Raw genomic sequence first — 24,320 nt, forward strand, 5'->3', positions numbered from 1 at the left:
CTACCATTTCCTGAGAGCCTTTTATGCATCAGGAATTACACAAACATTCATTTAAACCTCAACAGACTTTCAAAGTAGATATTATCCTTCATTTTATAGATGATGAAACAGGCTCTAAAGGATTAAGTAAATTGCCCAGTGCTGGGACTGGGGTTTCCAGGGATGCAAAACTTTCGGTGCTGAAACTCAGACAGCCCTGGATCAACTGGGATGGTTGGTTACCCTGAGTGTCACCCAGCTTACTGACCCACGGCTGGGAGTTGGGATGTAAGCTCAAAAGCGTTCTGAGCAGTCAGAGAGGTGGCTCATATATAGAAACTTGCTGATCTGCCTCACGGAGAGTCCTTCAGAACATTTCTTGGTGCCCATTTTCCTCCTTTTACACACAGTTCTAATAAGCTTGGTTATTTGGTTTCCAGGTGCCTTATCAATTAGCAACTGCACTTTGGAAGGGGGATGGGGTGACTGTAGAAAAGCACACTGATTACTTTGGTGAGGGACAGCTGGTGGACTGACAATGAAGGTGGGGGCAGGGAGAATGAAATTTAAACTAATGAAAAAGAGAATCGATACAGTGGTCAGAAGGCATTTATTACAAGGGCAAACATACCTTAATAAGAATAGCTGTTATTGGACAATTACTATGTGCCAAACACTGTTTTAAGGACTTTAGAGGTATCACACAATACCTTTCTTACAAAATAATCCTATTATCCCTGTTCCATAGATGAGGAAACTGAGGCACAGAGACGTTAAGTAACTTGCTAAAGGTCACACAGCCAGTGAGCAGTAAAGGTGAGCTTCCAAGTCAGACAGCCTGTCTTCAGAGCCCAGGTCCTCGACATCCTGCTTCAGTGTGGGTACCGGATCCTGAGGAGGCAGCACAGCAAGTTAGCGATGTTTATTGTGATGGCTTGAATTATCTAAGAAAAAAATTAAAGCATAGGCATTCCATTTTATTTTGTATTAATTAATTGAAAAATTTTATCAAGGTTATACATGGATGGACATACTTCTACAAGGCCTGTTATGAAAAAACATCAGAGTCCCCTCCCCCCAGCCCATTTCCTGCTCCCCAGAGTCAACTGCTTTCAATTCTTGCAGTTAGCTGACTCTCCGGGGTAGTTACATCCCTTGTCTTTAAATGATGTACTTATATTTCTCTGGTCGATTTTTCAGTTTTAGGTATTATCCATGGACACTTTACTATGGAAGAAGAGAATGAAGCTTGTTTCCCCACCTACCCCTACCACACATGTATACCATTTCCACCCCTTCTCTCAACAGTTACATCATAGCTTTAGTTAGATCAGTATGTTGTGAGCCTGTTGTTTTTATCTTTAGGCCTACCCTCCTGGGCTGGGCACTGTCTCCAGAGCAGACCATTGGAAGACCTGCCTGTGCAGAACGTGTGCATTCTGGGAGTCCAGTGTGGAGGTGGGAAGTGGAGGTGTCTCGGTAGTTAATGCAACTTCTCACTGCCCGGGAACCTCTGAGAGTTTGACACTCAGAGTTTTACTCTCTCTAGTGAAGAAACCTTTGATTTCTGCTGGAGCTGGAGGAGTCACAGGGCTGGGAACTAAGCCGCCTTCCACCATTTTTAGCTGCAGCTTTACCCTCCCCTCCACCCTCCGGAGGTGTTTGGGGCTCTGAATGCCCGAACGTTTTGGGAGATTCTGTGATGAGTCGTTTCTGGGCTTTCCCTGCTGGCAGATGAGGAGCCAGCTTTCGTGGGTCTGCTAGTCAGTTACCTCTTGTCCATCTGTTTCTAGCTTCTGACATTTTGTTGCTGTTCTTTCCGCTCGCTTTCTCTTTATCCTTGCGAGTTTAAGTCTAAAAGAAAGAAAATTCCCTTTATTATTATACTAGTGAGATTTGGGGAGGTAACAGAACTAAATATGTGTGTTTAGTAGGCCATCTATTCTGACATCTGAAAGATATTTTAGAAAGCTTTCAGTGCAAAGGAGTCAAAAAAAGGTTTTTTTGCTCTAAGGAGAAGACTGATAATTCTATGAAAATTGGGGTTGTCTAAATTTTACTTGCTACTCAAAGTGTAGTTCCAGGACTAGGAGCATCAGTAGTACCTGGTATCCCGTTGGTGCTTGTTAGAAATGCAAAAGTCTGGGCCCTACCCAGACCTATTGAATCAGAATTAGCATTTTAACAAACTCCCTAGGAAATTCCTATGCACACTGAGGGCTGAGAAGTGCTAATATGAACTTGACTTGTACTATAATAAGAATAAGCTAACTCTAATGATTTTTTTTTTGGTGAGGAAGATTAGCCCTGAGCTAACATCTGCCGCCAATCCTCCTCTTTTTACTGAGGAAGATTGGCCCTGAGCTAACATCTGTGCTCATCTTCCTCCATTTTATATGTGGGACACTTGCCACAGCATGGCTTGACAAGTAGTGCGTAGGTCCATGCCCGAGATTCTGAACCTGCAAACCCTGCCCTCAAAGTGGAGCATGTGAACTTAAGTGCTGCACCACTGGGCTGGTCCCTAACTCTAATTAATTTTAATCTGGGATTTAAAAATCGTCATGCATTCCTGTACTAAATTATTCTCCAAATTCTAGGGTTGCTGTGAGATAATAAAAAGGAGCACATGTGTTTTCATGAAAATGCACCCCTTTCTTCCTTTATGAACTATGTCTATACATCTGAGTTGATCAGATGGGAAGCAAAAATTCCATGTCATTTACCACAAGAGAAGTCAGACTGGTTAAGTTCCAGATTTTTCAGTTTCCCACAGTTCTTGAGGTTGGTGGTGGAATTTCATAGATTGGATAGGTTGAGTCTTCCTTTGGTCACACTTTGAGCTGCCAAAGGGAGAGGGCAGCTTCTCCTAGACGCAAAGGATAGAGTAATTAGTTTTCTGTCCAGCATCTCTCCCAGTGACAGGTCAGGGTTCAACAAGTGATTGTGGGATGAATGAGTCAAAGAAGCAGCAATTCCTGCCTTCAGGATTTTTAGCAACCAGTAAGAAATAAATTGGATAATTATCACAGAGTTGACCAGTTCTTGGAAAGAATAAGGATGGACAAGGGGCATCTAACTCAGCATTGCCAGCAGAAGGAGCCAAAGGGCTAAGTCTCTTGGTGAACAGAGCGTGGTGGGTTTAGAGCAGTGGCTCTCACTTTAGTGTCAGAATCACCTGGTGAATTTGATTCAGTAGGTCTTGTGTGGACCCAAGAATATTCATTTTTAACAACTTCCCAGGTGATGCTGATGAGGTTGGTGAAGAGAATTACAAATAGCTCTGGTGGCTTAAGGTAGGAGGCAGAGAATGGTGGGCAGTACTGAAGGCAGAAGCCTAAGGAGGTTGTGGGGAGCCATTGACAGGTTTTATAGAGGAGAGTCATGGACTCCCGTTTGCCTTTGGGAAAGCTCACTCTGGGTGCAGTGTGGAGGATGGATCAATGGCAGTGCCACAAAACCAAATAAGTGGTTGATTGTAGCCATCCAGATGAGAAATAATAAAAACTTGGAATAAAGGCGAGAGCAGGAGAGATCCTTAGAACTTGGTGGCAAATTGGAAGTAGGAGGGGAAGAGAGGGAGGAGTCACTGAGGACTATCAGATTTCTGGCTGGGTGTATGCTGGGATTGTGCAACTCAAGAAACAAGAAAAGAAGTGGGTCTGAAGCAGGGTCCAGGGAGAAGAGCAAAGGAGGTGAGTTGAAGGCAAGACACGTTGAATTTGAGATACCGGCAAGACATCTGCGTGGAACCCCCATTGGACAGTTTACTTACGAGTCTGGAGTCCAGGAGAGGGAGGTCTGGTAAATCATTAGCCCCATGCCTTCCACCAATTCCATTTGATCTCCTGTATTGTTTGTTTGGATTAGGCTTTGTATTTGTAAAGAAACAATCCTACTGTAAATTTTGAGGGCCTTGAGAACGTGATACTTTTAAAGATGTTTTCTCCAGAAAACAAATGTTCCACTTTTTTTAATTGGGAGCAAAGAAAGAGTCGAAGTCGTAGTCCTCTAACACGGGAAGAGGTTAATAAAGCCGTCTTCCGTCTGAGAGGCCAGTCAAATTGGGTTTTAGTCAGCTTGAAAGGGGCAAAATCACTTGACTGGTCTGCAGGCCATATGACAAACAGCTGAGGCTAATTAGCTGGATTGTGGGTTTTACAGAGATGCCTGGTTTTGAAGGTTGATGGAGTCAACTGCTTTTCAAAAGACTCTTTTGAAAAACTTTTATAAGTAGACAATTCTGACTTTAACGTTTCTCTTTGTATTAGAGAAAAAGTAGCTCTTTGAAGAAGACATGTGATTGGAAGTTGTCTAATTATTGACGTGGTGGGAACTCCAGTCTAAAGTTTTAGGAAAACAACCAGCGATTTATACTTTGTCAAGGTATGCTTTTGCATTTATTTTATTTTATTTATTTTTGTAGAGGGTTTGAGTTCTGCCATGCCAATTGTCAGGTACTTAAAATGTGTGCAATTTAACATAAAATACCACTGTAATATGTTTTGTTTTTTTTTTAAACCAAAGACTTCAAGGTGTCTGCTAAATTTCTTGGGTTTAGTTTGAAAAGTGCATTTTCACTTACCAGAGAGTAAGTATGAATAGTGACTGTATTCTTCCTTTCTTTCTTTTCTGTACTTTAATAAAGTAACATAGGTTTTTATTCTCAGATAATATGTTGAATAAGAGAGCTGATGAAGGAATTGAATTGCTCTAAGAGCTTGCTCCTCCCTGGAGCATTTTATTCACAAAAATTCAAGCTTATTGAGACTTTTTGTGTGTGTGTGACGAAGATTGGCTCTGAGCTAACATCTGTGGCCAATCTTCCTCTTTTTGCTGAGGAAGATTGTCCCTGAGCTAACATCTGTGCCAGTCTTTCTCTATTTTGTATGTGGGATGCCGCCACATTATGGCCTGACAAGTTGTATGTAAGTTTGCGCCTGGGATCTGAACCCTCGAACCTTGGGCTGCTGAAGTGGAGTATGCAAACTTAACCACTGTGCCACAGGGCCAGCCCCAGGACTTAGTTTTTAATATTGCTAATAGCTTTAATGGAGAAAAGCTTTATGTTAGTATGTGTTTTAGTATAAGCTGTATTTCTTCTATAAATTAAATTTGTCTTCAAGTTATTAATTTTGTTAGGTTTGATAATGACATTGTGGTTATGTAAGGAAAGGTCCATATGCTTTAGAGATGCTCAGTGATAGTATGCTGGAGTGAAAGATCTGAGTGATGAGTATGATGGGACGTTTCATTATACAATTCTCTCTACTTTTGGATATGTACTAGTTTTCCAGGACTGCCATAATAAACTATTACAGACCGGGTAACTTAAATAACAGAAATTTATTGTCTCGCAGTTTTAGAGGCTGGAAGTCTGAGGTCAGGGTGTCGGTAGGGTTGGCTTCTTCTGAGGGCTGCGAAGGAAGGATCTGTTCTACGCCTCTCTCCTTGGGCTTGTAGATGGCCATCTTCTCCTTATGCCTCTTTTTGCCATCTTTCCTCTACGCGTGTCTGTGTCCAGATTTCTTCTTCTCGTAAGGATACCAGTCATACTGGATTAGGACCCACCCTGATGACCTCTTTTTAACTGGATTCTCTCTCTAAAGCCCTATCTCCAAATAAGGTCACATTCTGAAGTACTGGGAGTTAGGACTGCAACATATGAATTTTGGAGTAACACAATTCAACTTATAACAGATAAGTCTGAAAGATTTCATAGTATCACATTTTGAAGATTTGCCTCCAAGTGCATGCAATAAATGTCTGTTAAGCCAACTGCCTAGACTGTGCTGGATGTTGAGTTTGTGAAGATGAATGAGACATGGTCTCTGCCCACTAACATTGGTTTAATCAAATGTCTGCATGTGACGTTGTGAGTGTGTATGTGTTTACTCATCTCTTCCACTGAGTTGTGGCCACTTTCATAGTTGGGTGTCCCTGGAGACACAATCAGGGTCCTGGCACAAAGGTAGTCTGATATCCTTTGAGAGCAGAAGGACCCTTACCATTCAGGTCCAACCTCCTCATTTCACAGATGAAGAAATTGAGGCTTTGGTGTGCTAAGGTCATTTGGCTGGTTGGCGTCAGAGTCAAGGCAGTGTCCTGACTTTCATTCCAGTGTGCTGACTAATACATCATCTTGTTTTCTTTGCCACAAGTTCATGCTTTTCACCTAGGAGGGAATCCAGAGTCCCGTTAGCAGAAGTCAATGATCAGAAAATTCTCTGCGGGAAAGAGCCTTGATAAAAAGCTGACATTCTCTGTCAAGATTCTTGGAGTATAAGTACCAAAACAAAAAGTGTTTTAGGAAGGGGTGTTTATTCATGAGGGCATGTCATCCATAGAATGTCCAGGTTGGATTTAATACATTCCAAAGGAATTTACCCCCATCTTGGTTACTTTCTCTATCTCTTACCACTTTCTCCTTGTCCTTTCCAGGCATAGTGTCAGTGACCCAACAGCCATTAGAATACAAACAACATTTTTTCTTCTTTCTTCCTGTGGCTGCTGCCCACAAGACAGGAACTGTGGCAGAAAGAATGCTGATGAAACCTTGGCGGCCAGCAGGATGGCACCATGGCAACCAGGACCTGCTAATTGCGCAGGTCCCGAAGCCTGGGGCTGCCCCTGCAGCTGTTTCAGCTTCTCCCTCTCCAGACCCCCAGGACCTGAGTTCTCAAAGAGGAAATGCTTACCACTTCCCTCGGTTTCTGTTTTCCCCTTTTAGGATTAAAGCTTCCTGAGCTATCTGCTCATCTTTTGCTATTATTCCCTCCTTCCTCCCTCTGAACTGTTTGATTTATAGCTCAGGGTACAGCATACGTGATAGCTGATGAGTCATGTAAAGCCCAATAAAAACAAAAGCTGATTTTTGCCCAAAGCCATCATTCATTTGTGCTGTCTTTGCAAGAGGACGCCTTCCTGCTCTGTTCTGCGCTCTGGTGTTGCTGAGGCGTGGCTGAGGCCCTGCCCTCTCGATAGAGCGGACGCTGCGTTTGGTGGGGGTTGCAGGATGGAGAGGTGATGAGCAAGATGAGGGTGGTGCCTGACAGAGGAGCTTGCATTGCTGCTGCTTCTCTGGAGGCGGCAAACGCAGCTGCAAATCATCCTTCTGAGAGCTGAGAGCACTATTTTTTTTCGTTTGCTTTTTTCTTGTCTTCCCCGTTTCATACTCTATTAGGCTTCTCTTCTCCCTGAAGTAATCTGAGCAGGGATCTTTTAGCTATAAGTGCTAGATTCGTACTCAGCAAATATTGAATTGATCCCTTGTTTTCACAAGAAGGGGAAAGTGCAGCCTGCTTTAAGCTCACAGCTCTGTGTAGGGGTGAGTTCCCAGCCCATGGACTATCAGTGTTTGAAAAATCCCCTTCCTTGTGTCCTTCTTGGATCTCTCTTGCTACTCCTTATATTTTGGCTCTCTGGTCTCTCTAAATGGCCGTCTTATCTCTCCCATGGCCTCAGGAAATCAACTATGTTAACTCTAAAATCCATGTTGTTAACTCTTTTCTTTTCAGCCCTAGTTCTGTTTTCCAAATGCCAGTTGAACCCAACTCTCTGGATGTCCCTCAGACATGAGGGACATTGTCTCATACAATATGATGTAATAGTTGAGAGAGTAATAGTTGAACCTGAGTTCAAATCTTGGCTCTGCAGTTACTGGCTGTGTGACCTTGGAGAAGCTGCTTAACATTTCTGTGCATCAGTTTTCTCATCTGTAAATTGGAGACCACATGGGCTTGTTCCAACATCTGTAATTGACAAAGTACTAGTTTCTGGAATACATGAAGAACTCCTGCATGTCCATAAGAAACAGACAACCGAATAGAAAAATGGGAAAAGGACATGAATGGGCTTTTCCCGAAGAAGACATTAAATGACCAAAAAATTTTTTAAAAATGCTCAACCACGTTAGCAATCAGAGAAATGCTAATTTAGATCACAATGTGTTACCATTTGAGAAGTCTGACAACAAACACCAAACATTGGTGAAGATGTGAAGTTGGGAGTGTAAAACAAGTGTATTGGACGGGGATTTGGCATTGTCTTGGATTACTGAACATGCACATACCTATGCCCCCGCAATTTCACTCTCAATACTTAGCCTAGAGCTGAGCCTTCCTTCTGGTACACCCTGAGTGGTTCAGATGTGTTGAGATATTGAGCCTCACTTCCCCCAGGGTGGGTGGGCAGGGCTTGGCATTGCTGGAGCCCTCTGATCTGTTGCCTTTGATCATGAGCATTTGCCCCAGTTTGTCATCAAAATAGCATGCAAAATGGGAAGCAGTTTCCTAGAGAAACTCTTGCTGGTGTGCATCAGAAGATAGGCACACGCGTATTTACAGCTGTATTGTTTTAAGTGAGAACAAAAACATGGGGGACGTGGTTTAGTTAAGGTATTTCTCCTCTGGAAACCCACAGGCCTTAAATAATTAGAGAAGTGCTTTGGCATGTTATTTCTTAACATCAGTGGTAAAAGTGGTAACTATTTCAAGCCAAGTGAGAGAGGCAGAGAAAGAGGCTGAAGGAAGATGATATTACTCCTGGCCAGTATGTATTTTCATTAACATGTGGTCAGACGGGTGCTGTATTATGATGGGCAAGGCTTAAGTTTTGAATCTGAGTAGACACCTTAATGAAGTTTCCCCAAAGGAGAGAACGCTGCAGGCAAAGACATCCAGCTGTCTTTCTGACATTTCCCTTTTACTCACTGCCAGATAAAGTATTTTACAACAGAGAAATGATGTCTGCAAATAAAGTTTTATCAGAAGAGCAGGGACCACCCATCATGACCCATGTCATTTAGTTTGGCTGAGAACACCCTGCTGTGATCTTTTGTCTTGCATGTTCTCTCTTCTGTGGTTTGTATGATCATGGCTTTTTTGGACCTTTCACTGTTGGTCCCTCTACCCCTGTCCCAAGGACAGGGATAAATGTGAGACCCTAGGGCATGGAATAGTTTTCAAGCATTTCTCTGTGACGTGTGTGGCTTTGCTGACCCCTAACACTTGACCTGTCCTAATCCAATCTCATCATCTTTCCCCTCCAGAAATCTGATCCCCACCCACAAAAATCTTATGCCCACTCCAACTTTCTCCCTTCCCCTACTTCACTGTCCTGTTTCTGTCTGCAACACCGTTTTTCTGTCCTGGTCACTCAGCTTCATTCTTTGGAGTTCTTTCTCTTTGCAACTTCCTCTTCCACCTGGTGTGGCACTGCATTTTATTATTTTACAATTCATGTCTCTTGGATCCCTTCCGTCTAATTCCCACTGCTGCTGCCCTCGTTTAGGCTCTCATCTTTTAGGAGTGAGAGGTGATACAAGGGATGGCTGCCTCCATGACCCCATTTAAATTTCTTGTAGCTAAACTCTGGACTTTGAGCCTAGAGTCACAAGACTATAGGGAGGACACCACTGAGTTCAAACCTCTTATTTCGTATTTGAGAAAACAAGGCCTGTGGAGAGTTGGTGACCCAGGCTGAATCACACAGATGGTAGCCGAGCTGGAAATAAACCCTGCACATTGACTGGTTTGTCATCACATTGACTGGTTTGTCATCCAACCTTCTTCAACTTGCCACATTACATCACAAGCATTCCTTGGAATTTACACTTATTTTTGTATTTGTCTTCTGTTTCTTTGACTGTAAATTTTGAAAGGAAGACTATCTTATCCTTATTTGTAGCCTTTGAAGTAGTTAACGGTTTCTCAATATTTGTTAAATTGAAGTCAAAGCATGCTCTAGTACTAAACTTGCTATCTTTCATATTCCTCACCATCTGGCTAAATCCTTCCTGGCTTTGAAAGGCTCAGCTCAGGCTGTGGTTCCTGCTTAAAGTCTTGGTCAGATTGCCCCCCCTTTCTGACCTCCCAGGATCTACTTGTCTTGTAAAACCACCATCATTTGGGTACCTAGCAGTGGACAGTTTATAAATGTGGTCACATAATGTATCCTTTAATCGTTCTGATAATCTTGCTAGATAAATGTTCCCATATTGAGGAAACAGGCTGGGAGAGGTTATGTGACTTGCCGTAGGTCACACAGTTGGGAAGTAAGTGGCGGAGTTCGGGTGTTCTGACTTCAAGCCCATTTCACTTTAGATATCCTGTGCTGAGTGGTCTCTGTGGTGTACCAAACATTTTGCTTCCTGATTGTCTTGTCTTATTTGTCTCTTGTTGAAAATGAGTTCGCTTTGTTTCCTCATCCTGATTACCAACTTCTTGAGGGGAGTGACTGGATCACATATTTCTTTCATGCCCTTCATAGTTTCTAGCACAGTACGGGGCACGTAGATGTTGCTTATTAAATACTGATGAGTTGATGACAAATATAATTTAATTTCCCCTAAAAGAGCAGCTGTCAGTGGAGCCCCAAGACACTTTTTGAGTCACTCCTGAATGAAATCAGCAGGGAACAGAGGGAACCAGAGGAAGGAAGAGGCTATTAGAGAATGCCAGATGGTAGACACAGTTACCAGTTGAGTGACAGCTGGCCTGTTGTCAGTCCAGTGGTGAGGGGTGGTGGAGAAGCAATACACAAGAAGACAGTGTTCAGGAAATATGCAAGTTTACTGGAGAGATGAGACACACTCATGAAATGGGAGAGGAGTACTTAGAAGTAGCATAATACCCGTACAAGTTAACCAAGACAAAGCACTCAGACATATAGAGAAAACACTGGTTAAAGGAATATCCAGAGTAGGAATGTGGCTTGTGAGCACAGGCTTCCAGGGTGAGAGTGCAGTGAGTAGAGAAGCATTTGGCTTAGCTCGTGGTCGTTCTGTCAATTACTGAGGCTGTGAGAAAGGAATATAAACAGGTAAGGATATTTCCATTGAAACAACTTCTCTTCCCTTTTCTCTACTGTGGCAATCATTAGGGCCTCAGCCCTGAGCCCTGGTGTCAGAAGTGAAGGGAACCCAAGTAATTATGCATATCATCTGTGCACAGAGATGTATTGTGTTGACAACTCCATGGCTTTTTCTGGTACTGCCTCATTTCATATGTTTTTGTGAATTTGCCCCATAAATCAGTGAGATGCTTTGGAAATTCCAATAGTTGATAATTAAATCATATTTTCAACTCTGTCTTTTCCCAAAAGGGTCACAAAAATCCACTGACAAATCACCCACCCTAGATTTTGGTTTAGAAAATCACACTGCATCTCCTGAGTTCATAAAACATTCTGCATCTGAACAAAGTGTAAAATCTCTTCCACTAGAATGCATGTGAAAAATGTCCAAATCCTAGCAGTAGAAGCCCAAACATGTTCTTTTATGAGTTTCTGTGTCTGGCAGAGAGCATAAGATTAAGACCTTTTAGATTAGAAGTAATAGAACTTTAATGCCTGTTCCTTCTTGTGTCAGAAATGTTCACACTTTAGAACTATTTTATAGGAGCCCAAGGAATGTGTATCTCAACTGCTTAGAGGCACCAGCAATTAGTAAATTATTTCAAGTTAAAAATTGTAATTTCCATGCAGAATAATTTTCTCTATCATGTTCTATGCAATAGACTCTAAACAGTAAATATATAAAAGCTTTTCTTGGGCATTCACATATGAATTTTTAAGGTGATTTCTCATTTCTAGGAAAACTGATTAATATAATTGGGATCTATTGTTGAAAGTTTTAGTTTATTTTCAGTGCTTGATAACTATATAGCAATTGTATTTTTATGTGATGTCCACATACATGTAGGAAAGTCCTAACTTAAAAAGGTTACCATTGATAATGTCTTTTTTTTTCTAATGGAAAGATAATTCCTGAGGTCAAAACATTCAACTAACAAACTTTTGCGATTTTGTTGGTATGTGGAGGTTAACTTTATCCTTTAAAAAGTGGACTTACTGAAACATGGCTGTAGAATTCTGAGATGGAGTTTCCTGTGGATTGGGAAGCCTTTTCCACTGCTTTACAGTCCCCTCTCGTATAGAATCTCATTTCGTCCTCATTACAAAAATTAAGTATAATATTTCATCTTTCTTTGCTTTTCTCCAAACACTCAAACTAAATTTCTGAAGTTGTTGCTTATCAATTTCTTAGAAACTCATGGATACTTACCTCTTTATGGTGGGCATTTCACGTGCTTTATGCCCCTCTTGTCTATAATTTTCTTTACCCTCTTGGCTTGTTCTCTTGCTGATTCCTAGTCTCTTTGCTAACACAGAATGTTTATTTTCTTTTAGTGAATCTATACTGAGGTTTCTTTATCCATTTCTCTTTCAACAAGGCCCTCTAGATTCTTTATGAGTGACTGTCTCGGCTACTCACTTTAGCCCCTATATTCCTAGCCTCCTGCCTTCAAATATCTTCCTCAGAGATGCACTCAGAAAATAGGAGCTTGGTTCCCATAGGTGCCCTTATCCCAGGCTTGGCTGATGACCGAGACAAGGTATGGCTTTGGGAGACCAATTTCTAACCTGGATGCTTGGCTTTTCATCTGCCCAAGGCAGGAGGAGGAAACTTAGTGAAGGAACCTGGTTGGAACAATTAGAAGCCTTTGGAATTGGATGGGCTAAGCAAGGGAGAGCAAGGGGAATCGAATAAATTGCCCTGATTTAGAAGATAAGAGAGTCTCTCTGGCTTTTGATAAAGTAACAACTACTTGGGCCTTTTCTAGGTATTGTTCCTGCTGGCTCTGAGAGCTAAGTGGTCTCCCTAGTATGTATGGCTAGGTGTCCTCCTGAATTCCTGGAACACTCTCCCCCAAATTCCTGGAACTTCTCCCCTTTTTGATCTACTCCTTAGTTTGTTGGTGTTTGACTTTGATGTGGCTTTGACCACCTGTCTGGGAAGCTCCATTTGTATTTAACCCCTTGTGGCCTGGAGGTGGTTCTGTGCCACCTTCACATGAGGCTGCCTGCTCTGGTAGGGAACACTAGGGGTTGCTCTGTTCCCATCTTCCCCATGTCATTTTCTCCTTCTCTGGAACTTTCTAATGATTTTAAGTAGCCATGCTTTCATATGGAACACTCTTCATGACATAGCCATTGGCTGGAACAAGGGGTTCTGTGAATAAAATACAATACTAGCAATTTTTTCTGAATTTATAGAAAAAGATCAAGTTAGTGGAGAAAATTTTAAGTTTTTCTCCCATCAGTATTTAAAAGGTGTTTTGCATCTCTTTATGCTAGCCTGTGCTATAATTTAGTATAAAGTGTCTTATGACATAGCACAAAATAATATATTCTCAGTTATTTTAAGTTTGCTATATGAACATTTCATTGTGTTCTTCACAGCACATCTTGGCTTTTGAGGGTTCCACCCAAGCGTAGGTTCTGGAGACCATCAAGACTAATCTGGATGTATTTTCTGATGACCTCAATGTATCCATTTAGATCCTTTAAAAGGAAAGGATCACCAATGTAGCTTGTTATAAACATCCTCCCAACAGTTCCCTGTTTCAAGGACACTGGTTCCTGTCCCAGGGAGGGGCTGCTGCTTTTTGATTCACTTCTGGCGTGTTTGGTCTAGATTTTCCCATGACTATTTGTTGTGAGTGACCCAATGATCATTGTCCCCAAGACTTTTTCTGATAGACTTATTTTATTCTCTCAAGCTCCAGGTAGCCCTTCTTTGGATTCTCACCAGCGACACCGGACACATTTCATGTTTTCCCTCCCAGATGAGAAGAGTTCTAAAGTTGTGATAAGTGGGGGAGATCTGAGAGGTGGCATCTTTAAGAGATGCTGAATAAACAAGGCCGGGAGACCTTCCAAATGAATTGTCAATCTAAGGTGTTTAGGCAGACAGGTGTTGGGTACAAAGCTGAAGGCAAATGAGATGATTCAGAGCTGGGTTGAAGGTAGAGCTTTCCTCGTTGGTTTTCCAAATGTGTACAATGGAGCTCTTGTTAGGTTCTTGTTGGGCCTATAGGCTTTGGAGGTGGGGTCTTATCTTCATTCTTTTCATCAGAATGGTTCTACTTTCATCTGTTTTATATGTTGGAATGCTGTATAAGATTTCATTTAAAGAAATTTGCTAAAGAAAGTTTGCATCCAGTGGACCAGATGTTTTCTGAGGCAATGAAAGGTTTGCTGCAATGATATTGCGTAGGTTTTCTGAGACCATATGTAGGAGTACCCAACTGGGTGTGAAGACATTGATCTGCTATGGATAAGAAGCAACCCAAACTAAGAATAGCTCTATTGTATTTACAGAAGTAAGACAAAAAGCTCCCCAAACATAAAATAATCTTTACAGTGATCTATAATAAAATGTTATGATGTAACATATTGTGTTCATTCTTTATTGCTCAACTGAGTGTCCTAACAGGATGAAAGCAAACATGTGCTGAACAGATGTGCCTGAGCCTTGCCATTCATTCATTTATTGAGTGTGGCTCACATATGCTTCTTTAAATAATTTCACAAGAGTGGACACGTGAATCTGCTCTGAATTTAAAAAAAAAAAGAAAAATCTAGTGCAAGTTACAGATTTCTCAATTAATGACATATTTGTCAGAATTTCAAATAACATATACACACTAAAGGCAGAAGCAAATGACTTAGCCCAGCAGCGTAAGTGAGCAGTTTGGAGATCTCTAAATCTGGTAGATAATTCATTTGACTGTAAGAGTTTTTATTCCAGTTAAAGAAATAACAAATTCGAATAAAAGTTTACAGAATTCTTAAAGTACCTCCGCGGATCCCAGGGTTCCACAGAATGCAGGTTGAAGACCACAGATTGAGCGCCTCTCTGAATTAGGACCACAATGCCTTGTTCTTTTATGATGCTTTATATTCATCTTTTTTAAGACATTAATTACCTTGTGCTTATTTTCTAAAGATGAATGTGACCCAGTTTTTAACACACTTTTTGCATAAACAGTTGAAGTAGCAAAACCTGACTAAGGATATATCAGATTGAAAAACACAACTAGCTAGCTTGAACTAGTAAGTATGTAATTTTGCATCCAACAAACAAGGTTCACAGATCCTTTTCACACAATCATGGAACATTCCATACACTTAACTCGTCATAACAAATCCCCCCCAAATTGGTATTATGCAGAACACATTTGCTGAAGAAAATGCAATAAAATTAGAAATCAACAACAATAACAAAAAAGCCAACTGTGATCTGACAGGCTGATTTAGAAATTGGCTGGATGGCCAAGTCCATTGTAGTTCCTCAGTCCTTTTGCATAAGTTAACCCAAGGCACACCCCATTCTATAAACAGCTGCTGACAGATATGCAGTCGATCCTAAGATGCATACTGAATAGGTGGAACAAGGAAAGACTTGTTGAGAATCAATAAGAAGCATATCTGATTAGACCTTGTCCATTAGGTGAGCTTCTCTTCTTTCCTTTTGATTCAGCTATTAAAGAATATGATATTTAGGGAGAAGTTAAACACATATTATAAATATATTGGAGAGAGTAGACTGACGAGGACCAGAAAGTCCTATGGCTGGTTGTGTATAGCTTGCTGACACCTAATGGGAGGGGCTAAGAATCCTACTATCATTGTTTTAGTGATGTTAAAATATCGGGAAATGGTTTGATTTTCTGAGCCTATTTTACTGTTTTTAAAAGAACTAAGTTAGTGTATGGCAGAAATATTTACAGATACTAATGTTTCAAACTGGTATGAGTATGCTGCCTTTTCATTAATATTATGGTGAAACCCAAACTGGCACTTGGGAGTTGAGAAGCACTCAAATATTGAGAAGCACTTGGCTTTCTGCAATGATTCTATTCCCAGGTATAGCTAGGAGAAAACCTTTCCTTATTGGAAAAGTAGAAGTCCCTGAAGACACAGCAGCGCATGAGCTTACTGAGGAGGCTGCAGTACCGTGAGGTTAACACGGCAGCTCACTGTGTTAGAAGAAAGCGTGTAATCACTGGTGTTGGTAGTATATAAGGTTAGTTTCTGCACGCACAAACTGGAATTTGGGAAGAGTACTTCAAGATGAGGGACAAGAAAGCCAGGAAAGGAAAAAGAGAATAGAGAGGCTATGGCTCAGGGGTAATGGCTAGAAGTGGGGCTGCTAGAATCCATATGGGGCTGTTGTAGGGTGGATATCTGACTGTGGAAAAGGAAACAGCTGTGAATAAAGGGAATCCTGGGTGCTTTATTTAGTAAGCCACCGTGTACCTGAAGAGCATATTCCTGGGGGCTGAAACGGCTGTGTTCTGATGTGGTCAGTGAGGATGTGGGGTAGGCAGGACAGGGAGAAGTGCAGCTGTATCTGGAGCATCTTGGTAGCCTTGTAAGAACCTGTGTGCCAAACCGATGGTTCATCTTAGCCTTCGGAGTAGGGTGCGTGGGATGGAAGCCCTCACCATTCACAGTTCCTGCAAGTATGCAGTTAGAGCATATCTCAGCACAGAAAAGTTAAAATATGGTCTGTGTCCTTGTTTAAGAAGTCAAGGAAATGATTACACTACCCTTTAAAAATCACCCTTATAGAACAACAATGAAAATGATATCCTAGTGTACAAATGGTTGGGTCTGGAAAGTCAGGGTGGTTTTGTATATTCTGGACACAATTTCTCAATGGGGTGAATAAATATAGAGCACTCATATTTTTGTTTTTAAAAAAGGCAGTGATAAATGAGTCCCTCTCTCCCCCACTTACTGCCAACTCAGGGATATTTATCTAATTGTTTTTATTATCTGGACAGTCATCCTCATAGGTCTTGCTTCTTCTAATTGATACTTTTTTTCCATCCTAAAATTTTTCTTGGAATGAAGGAAGCACCGTTACTCCTTCACGAGGTGAAGTGGTTCACTTCTCGATTTGGTGTATTTCCCCTGACACATTAACATCTTTCTTGTGTTGTAGCACGTGAAAAACTTGAGGGAGGTGAGATGCAAGAGGGGAGCTGGGCTGCATTGGTCAAAGGCCTTACCACGCGCGTTCCATGTTCTGGGTGGACTAGGCTTGGCAGAGTCCCTCACTCCATCTCTAGGTCAAAAATGGAAAAGTGTTCTGCGTTCTGCAACCTTGGAAATGTGCTTTTTAATTTCAGGTCCTTTGAGTGCTACTTGATTTGTAATGCTCTCAATCCTGGCTGCAGTAGCAGCATTGTCACTCCTAATATTTTCCACCTTTGCGTCTCAGGCCCGGGGGTTGGTGGCATTCCGATGTAGCCAACGGTTCTTCAGTTTACCTCTGTGGAGCTTGTTATTAGCAGAATTCCCCCTCTGTTAACCAGTTGGACTCGCAGATACCCACTAAGTCACTCCTCCTTTTCCACTTTTGGAAAATATTTTTTTTTTATTTTTTTATTTTTTATTTATTTATTTTTTTAAAGATTTTATTTTTTCCTTTTTCTCCCCAAAGCCCCCCGGTGCATAGTTGTATCTTCTTCGTTGTGGGTCCTTCTAGTTGTGGCATGTGGGACGCTGCCTCAGCGTGGTTTGATGAGCAGTGCCATGTCCGCGCCCAGGATTCGAACCAACGAAACACTGGGCCGCCTGCAGCGGAGCGCACGAACTTAACCACTCGGCCACGGGGCCAGCCCCAATTGGAAAATATTTTCACTCCATTCTTTGCATTTTATGAAGTTTCAGTGTCATTCTTAAGGTATAGTGGAAAAAGCACCAGGTTTAAAGTCATAAGATCAGTGTTCAAGCCTTAATTTGTAGTCACAAGAACAACTATGATGTATTGATCTCCATCAGGCATTTTGCTACTCACTTTACACAGGTAGGAGGTGGTGTCCTGGTGTTTGGATTTAGGGGACCCTGACTCCAACACCTGTCATCACTGTCTTCTATATGCTCACAAGAATCAACCTCTGAGTCGGAGTAGACTTTACAGATTTTGCACGTCTATTGAATTCTTAAAGATTTCCCAGCTGTTAACAAGCACATTTAGCCATGGGTTGGACATTTCCATTGCAGTGACATATGGTTGTGTCCACTGTGGGACTGCTTCCACATTGTTTGAAATATTACTCAGAAAACCAAACAGCCACTCCTATTGCCACTGTACTGCCTATATTTTACAAATGACACATTCTATAGTGTGCCCTTTTCCCTGTTACCCTATGTCTATAAAACAAGAAGTACTTGTCACAAACTGTAAGTAATGTAATACCCATTATTTCAGTAAATTCACTTTCCATAAATTCCTATAAGCCCTCATATTATGATCCTAAAAGAGGCTTGGGCAATAAATAATGTCTTTTGGGTAAATGAATCAATGGCATCTCTAAATTAAAAAAAAAAGCCAATATCTCATTTGGATCATTGACAGTGGTCTTCCAGAACGTTTTCTACTTTCAAGAATCATTCCAGTGCTCCCTTCTTTCCAAGTATAGTTGCTTGTATTATCTGTTTACTGGGTTAGGTTGGTTACCTACTGAGGTGATGGTAACATTACAGAAATAGTAGGTCAACTCCTGGATTGAGACTGCTTATTTTTTCTTTATCTTGGTCCTTTCTCTTTAATACTCGTAAATAACTTGCAAATGTTTGCAGGAAGCCTTTGCAAATGAGGATATGTTTGGATGTCCTCACAATATGTGGAAATATATACTTAATTCAACAGTATTTGCTGAGAATTTTATTTTTTCTCTGAAGAACTTGCTATGTTTGAATATTACCATCTGCTAAAAGTTAGTCTTTTCATTTTGTTTAAGTGGGGAAAATGGACTGTTCCTATGTAGCAGGCACATTCATAAATATTAAGCCAAATGATATGCAAATTTAGATCCTGCCAGTTTTTAGCCCTGAACATCTCCCCTCAGTGTTAAGGATGGATCTATGATATTACTACGAAATACTATTGATAGGAATGCATTTATGAATTGTAGGTTATAGGTGAATGTCTAATGCAGTTACAATCTAATATTCTGAATTTGGGTAAAAATCAAACTCATCTTTCAATAAGGAGACAAGAGCTAGATTCCAGTATTATTCTATTTTTCAAAGCCATTCGATTTCTACTTCTCTCTGCCTGAGATCTTTGCACAAACAAGACAAACTCTTTGCTTATAATTTCATCTGTTCTACTCTCAACCTATTCCAGAGGGCGGAAACCTATCTACTCACACCTAGACCGGAAATTGTGAAGAGGAAGCACGTGAGTGCACAGAGGGTAGAAGGCGTCTCCTTTTGTAGAAATGGGGAGCCCCACTACTGGGCAATACACATCTTGCTTTAGCTATGAAAGTAGGTGTGTTTCACTTCAGGGTATAGGAATTGCTGTGGTCTGAGGGAGTTGTAGCTAGGGTTTATTTGGTAAACTAAAGTTGCCCCTACTCATATCTTGGTGCATTATAATATGCCTCTTCTATCCTGCCCCACTCTGTGTGACTTCTCTTCCCCTTTTCTCCTGACTCTTTAAAAAAAAATTTTTTTTTGAGGAAGATTAGCCCTGAGCTAACTGCTGCCAATCCTCCTCTTTTTGCTGAGGAAGACTGGCCCTGAGCTAACATGCATGCCCATCTTCCTCTACTTTATACGTGGGACGCCTACCACAGCATGGCTTTTGCCCAGCGGCACCGTGTCTGCACCCAGGATCCGAACTGGCGAACCGCGGGCGCCGAGAAGTGGAACGTGCAAACTTAACCCCTGGGCCACCGGGCCGGCCCCCCTGCTGACTCTTTTATGTGTCTCTCCCAGAATGCCAGATATGGGTCAACAGTGGCACCACAAAAAAGATAAAAGCCTACTGCTTTTTAACTTAAACTTGAAAAACACTGATAGACATTATAGTTCTATGCCAGTCATTGGTATGCGAACATTTTTCTCCAAATGAATGCCTGGATAAGAGGACATTAAAATGTATGAAAGAACATGTGGCACTATAGTTCTCAAAAATGCTGATGTTCTGTGCTGTTATCTGAAAAGTAATAGTTACATTCACATGTTTCTATTTCTACATAGAAATCACACTGGACCAGGGCAGATGAAGTCCGTAAGATATATAAGGAACACACCATAATATTTTATTAACCATTCTAAGAAATTCAAAATATTTTCTAGTAAAAAAAATTCTTTACAATATACCTTGTTTCTCTTTTTAAAATTTTCTCTTTGTTTATTCTCTATTGAGCTTCACGTTTTTATTCCTTTCACAACTTCACGTGCATGCCAAACATGTGACTTGCGCAGGTATCTGCAGGGGAAAAAGCAACGTGGAGATGTGGATTTTGATGTTATGTTATGCTGTGTTTATGAGGGAAGATTAAAATGTTCAAAAGGATTGGCTTGTTTGAAAACCCAAAGAAACAGGTGGAGTCATTAGGAGAACTTAGGTTGGGACATGGCTAAAAGTGGAAGGTCTAAGGTAGGGAAGGAATAAGAAAAGGCATTTTCCATGTTGAGTATTGACTCCCCATCGGACTCTGGCACCAAGCACAGAATAGGCTTTCGATAAATATTTGTTGAATGAAGGAGCGAGTGAGAGAGCCACGAGTACCCTTACAGAGAACTTCAGGTGGCACCAGAGAAAATAATTTTGATTTGAGAGGAAAATACCAAGCTCAACACCAAACAAGTCTACAGGGAAATGAAAAAATGTGCAACTTTTCTGCTTTCTTTCCATTTTGAAACCATAGGAAAGACAGACACAAAGAAAGAGGATTTACAGGAGATGGTACAATATCAAGATTTATATTTTCTTGGATTTGCTATAACCAACAAGAGGCAAACAAGCCCTTAGTTTCTGACTTTTCCCCTTGGGGGAACCCCTCAGAAAGAAGAGCTTTGTGATAGAGAGGTTGTAGGGGCAGAAATACAGATCCTTCATCCCCAAATCTCTAAGTCCAAGCCTTAGTCTTGAAGCAATTTATCACTATAGCTGCTGGCACCACAGGAAACTTTTGATTCCTGAATAAAAGCAACTATAACTGGGGTTCCTGGCTTTGAAGGAAGGGATACAGAGAGAGTAAAAATCTTTGTACATTAGAAAAGGATAGAGGACTGGAATTTAGGAGACTTGGGATCTCAGCCCCATATCTAATAAGCTGGTTAATTTCAGACAGTTCACTTGGCTTCTCTGGGCCTCAGTTTCCTCTTCTGGAAACTAGAGCATTCAACTGATGAACACCACAGCTCTGAAACTGCCGAAAATCACAGAGATAGAATTCATCATTCAATTGGAATGCCAAGGTAGCTTTTGTGATGGATAGAGACCCCTATACATGATTGCACCTAAGTCGAATTTGTTTCTATGGTTTTTCTAAAAGTTCGGAATAGGCTAAATGAAGAATAGGTTATAAAATTACATGCCTTGCTAATAAAGAACTTGATGAGGCTATTAGTAATAGTATTGCCAAAGACAAGTTTCAGTTACGTACTGAACACTTAACATAGACCAAGTTCTGTGCTAAAAGCTTTCTGTGGATAATGGCACTCCATCCTTAAAATAACACAATGAGGTTAGTAATGTTGTTAAGTCCATTTTATAGTTAAAAGAATGTAAGCTTAAAGAACTTGGACCAGGTCATGCAAAGAAGAGTCAGAATTTGAACTCAAGCCTACGTGCCATCACATAAGAAAACATGACCCTCTATGTAGTATAAGTTTTGTACAGACATCAAGTTCCCTTTAAGGATGATGAGCAGATAAAATAAATTCATGCATGTCCAGTGCTGTTTGTGGAACATGGTAGTTATTCAGTTAATATTATCCCTCCCTTTGTGTTTGACTCTCTGTACTAGATATGGGTGATAGAGGGAAAATTTGGCTGTCAAGAAATGGCTGGCCTATCTGGAGTAGTTCTAGAATGATTCTGCCCAATGATAGGGGATCCTAAGTTTGGAGTCTGATCAACTTTAATAGGAAGCTTCATGGAGACTTTGGGTTATGAAGTGGGGATGTGTGTCTGTGTGTGTTGTGTGTGAGAGAGAAATAGATCTTTCATTTTTGCTCTGAACTAAAACCACTCTCTTCTGTCTTATTCCTTGGAAGACAATTAAAATACATTTTATTTTCTAAAGAAGGAAGAAGATCATTGACTTTCTCTCACCAGGCAATTATCACCAGGTAGTATATGTTGAGGAACTGGGTGTTCCTTGCTTTCTAGTGTTAATCTGATGAGAGTGAGGGTGGAGAGCACTTTGAAAAAATATTTGTGTAAGGAGGAGAGATAGAAGTGAATTGAATAAGAAAGTCTTTTGCAGGTCCCAAATTGGGGGCATTCTTGACTTTTTTTTTTTTTTGAGGAAGATTAGCCCTGAGCTAACATCCGCTGCCAATCCTCCTCTCTTTGCTGAGGAAGACTGGCCCTGAGCTAACATCCATGCCCATCTTCCTCTACTTTATACGTAGGACGTCTGCCACAGCATGGCTCACCAAGTAGTGCCATGTCCACACCCGGGATCCGAACCGGTGAACCCCAGGCCGCTGAAGCAGAACATGCAAACTTAACTGCTGTGCCACTGGGCTGGCCTCCGTTCTTGGCTTTTTAGAAGACATGTCCTTGAGGCATTTAGATGCTACTTCCTGAAGGAGGTATAGAGTTTAAAGAAGTGGCTTTAGGTCCAAGTGCTCTTCATAGATCCTTATTTTTTATTTTATTAATTTTTAGTTTTGGGGCTCAATTCTTTCTCCTAGTTCTAGGAAAGAGAGGAATATTGGCTGCATATTGACCCTTGGAAGCTAGATTGCTAGATGATGATGATAATAGCAGTTAATACTTATATGGGACTTACTGTGTACCAGGCACTGTTCTAAACTTTATATGTATATATGCACTCATTGAATCTTCACAGCAGCCCTCTGAGATAGGTTTACTGTGTGCTTCATCAAATCTAAAATGTGTTGATGGTGCATTCTTGATCATGCTAGAAGATGCTAATGAAAAGTTTTCACACAACTGTATCTCCAGCGCCACCTCATTTAATGACAATTGCAAGATGTCATGAGTTATAAGACTGTGAAATATAAGATGCATCCCAATTGTAAAGAAGTTAAAATAAGAAATCATATGCACGCTATAATTAATAAAATAGGATATCATTCCCATTTTTAAGATGGGGAACCCAAGCCAAGAGAGATTCAGTTTTCTAAAGTGACATGCCTGGATTCAAATCCAGGTGATTCGGTTCTAGAGTCCATGCTCTTAACCTCCACTTTTTTCTGTGTCTCCACAATATGGTGGAATTGAGCCCATGTTAACATGTAGGTAGACTGCCCAAGACCCACTTACTCGTCCTCTCATTGTGGTGTCTGTGATAGAATTGTACTGAGATCCTTCTGAGAGAAGAAGTGTGTCTCATATATGTATCGCCTGCCTTTAGGGCTGTGATGAGGATTGTTGCACTAATGCATACAAAGTGCTTGACATGTGGGCACCTGACCTAGACTTCTGACCCATGTTTAGCAAGAGCAATGCAACTGGGGGACTTGATGAACTGGCTTCCCAAGAATCAATAGGCTAGAGTACCTGCTGGAAATGTTGTGTACAAAATGTTGTTTCAGTGCCCCAAATGTAAAATTCTGCACTGTATGTGTTTCCTGTTTCCCTTTCTGCTTTCAAATGCCAACATAAAGATAATTTGTTATTTCCCTACTTGGGGAGTGGAGTCCTTTCTTTTTAGAGAACAGGCCCCAGAAACACCGCTCAGGACTTGAGGAACAAAAATGAGAAACAAAAATATTTTTTTGCTATGAAAATGGTTCTATATGAAGACCTACCAGCAGTTGAAACTTAACGTTAAGTTGTCTTCACCTCATGGTGGTAAGCGGTGGTGAGACAACCACATATGGGACTGCAGGCTGGGTTTGGGGTTGAAGTTTGCTATGGGCTAGAATTATGTTTTGCTGAAAGATGGAATGATTCCATTAATTCTAGGCTTTGACTAACTGATTACAAGCGCAGATAAGGAAACTATCACTGTCAATACCCTTCCCAAAGCCTGAAGAATCTCTGTTATCAGAAGACCTGCCTGCTCCCTGAATCCTTTTATTTCTTTTCTCTTTGGAGTTCTGGTGTCTGTTAACACCAACCAGCCTGGTCATTGTGACCAATTTAGGACAAATTCTGTATAGCCTCTAGATTTGCTAAACGTCTTCCCCTGTTGAAATCTCTATTTTATTGTAGGATCATGGATTAATATTTTGTTGCCAGCTCCCTGAGATAAAATGGGAGGTCAGTTCTCAACCAAAGAAGCCTGGATCACTCATCACACCTTTCCCTATTATTTATCGTGTGCTCCTCTGCTGGTACTCCTTTCTTCCAACCTGTTTACTGTACTCAACACGTACAAGCTGTTGAAGTATAGAAAGAAACTAGACTCTGGTGGAGATAAATTTTTGGGTAAAGACTGTCTACAGTTGAGGTAATTATAAGTACAAATTTGTTTGTTAGTTAAGTACCAGTTTAAAGCACCAAACTGTTGCTTTTGGTGCTTTTGATGATCATTTTGAACCAG

The 24,320-nt window shown here is 41.0% G+C and overlaps 1 protein-coding gene across 4 annotated transcripts in view; it reads left to right on the plus strand.

The window, feature by feature from the left end:
* The window catches only part of RAB27A (RAB27A, member RAS oncogene family), a 67,122-nt gene that overhangs the window by 12,039 nt on the left and 30,763 nt on the right, over positions 1-24,320 (plus strand). The window contains exons 1-2 of one of the 4 annotated variants that reach the window (XM_070579800.1): positions 2,960-3,674; positions 4,251-4,365. The exons of 1 other annotated variant lie outside the window; for it this stretch is intronic. The gene's annotated coding sequence lies outside the window, so the exon portion shown is untranslated. Of the gene's footprint in view, positions 1-2,959; positions 3,779-4,250; positions 4,366-24,320 lie in introns of those variants that run through there. 2 more of the 4 variants (XM_070579818.1, XM_070579792.1) reach the window with 2 other exon arrangements.

The sequence above is a fragment of the Equus przewalskii genome, chromosome 1, assembly GCF_037783145.1.
Source record: "Equus przewalskii isolate Varuska chromosome 1, EquPr2, whole genome shotgun sequence".
NCBI lineage: Eukaryota > Metazoa > Chordata > Mammalia > Perissodactyla > Equidae > Equus > Equus przewalskii.